This window comes from Cryptotermes secundus, unplaced genomic scaffold, assembly GCF_002891405.2.
Source record: "Cryptotermes secundus unplaced genomic scaffold, Csec_1.0 scaffold1592, whole genome shotgun sequence".
NCBI lineage: Eukaryota > Metazoa > Arthropoda > Insecta > Blattodea > Kalotermitidae > Cryptotermes > Cryptotermes secundus.
The window spans coordinates 42,531-43,631 of NW_019721781.1; positions in this window are offsets into that span (position 1 = coordinate 42,531).

The following is a 1,101-nucleotide window of genomic DNA, read 5'->3' on the forward strand; positions in this document are numbered from 1 at the left end:
CAAAAATAAATTCCGGTTATTTTTGGGTCCCCCCTCGTACCATAAAGAGAAACACACAAACTTTAATTGAAGCAAGTAACAAGGTTTGTCTAGAAATAAACACAGAGGAAACTAAGTACATGTTGCTGTCTCACCGCCAGACTGCAGGGCAAACTCATGACATAAAGATAGGAAACAGATGTTATGAAAATGTGGCACAGTTCAGATATTTGGGAACAGTGATAACAGATCAAAACCTGATTCAGGAGGAAATTAAGAGGTGATTGAACTCGGGTAATGCTTGCTACCATTCAGTCCAAAACCTTTTGTCTTTTCGTCTATTGTCCAAAAACATAAAAACTAGAATATACAAAACTATAATTTTGCCTGTGGTTCTGTATGGGTCTGAAACTTGGTCTCTGACATTAAGGGAGGAACATTGACTGCGGGTGTTGAGGAGAATATTTGGACGAAAGAGAGATGAAGTGACAGGAGGTTGGAGAAAGCTGCATAATGAAGGTTGATTACGTGGCCTACATAGGTAAGACATGGGATTTTCATGGTTAGAAGTGACATTAGCTGAGCAATTATTTTGAACAGCTGATACAAAATATTTATTAAATTCCTCAGTGAGAATCTGAGGATGAAGTACTGTTTACCCTTATAGTACTTATGTTGGGTACATTAGGTTTTATGTTCGAAGTACTCTTCACAGTATTCCACATGGTTGCAATTTTATTATTTGAACAAGTTATGATTTTATTATGTTTTTTTTTTGCAAGTTTGATGACAGAAATTAAAATTTTACAGTATTTCTCGTAAAACTTAATTAAATTTATATCATCATTATTTATTTGAGCTAAATACAGCTTTTTTTTTTTTGTTTATACATGAAATCCTGATTCCAGGTGTTAGCCAGGATTTAGTGGCAGAGTGGCTATGAACATTTTTAGGGGGAAACTAGAGTGAAATATTGCTAATTATACATTCAGGAAAAAGTTAAAGGCGGTATTTATATCTTTTTCATTAATTACATCTTCCCATGACTCATAATTTAATTTGTTATTAAAATTAGCAATTGAAACCTCGTTTATTTCCTGTATATAGCAGTAACTTTTTTTT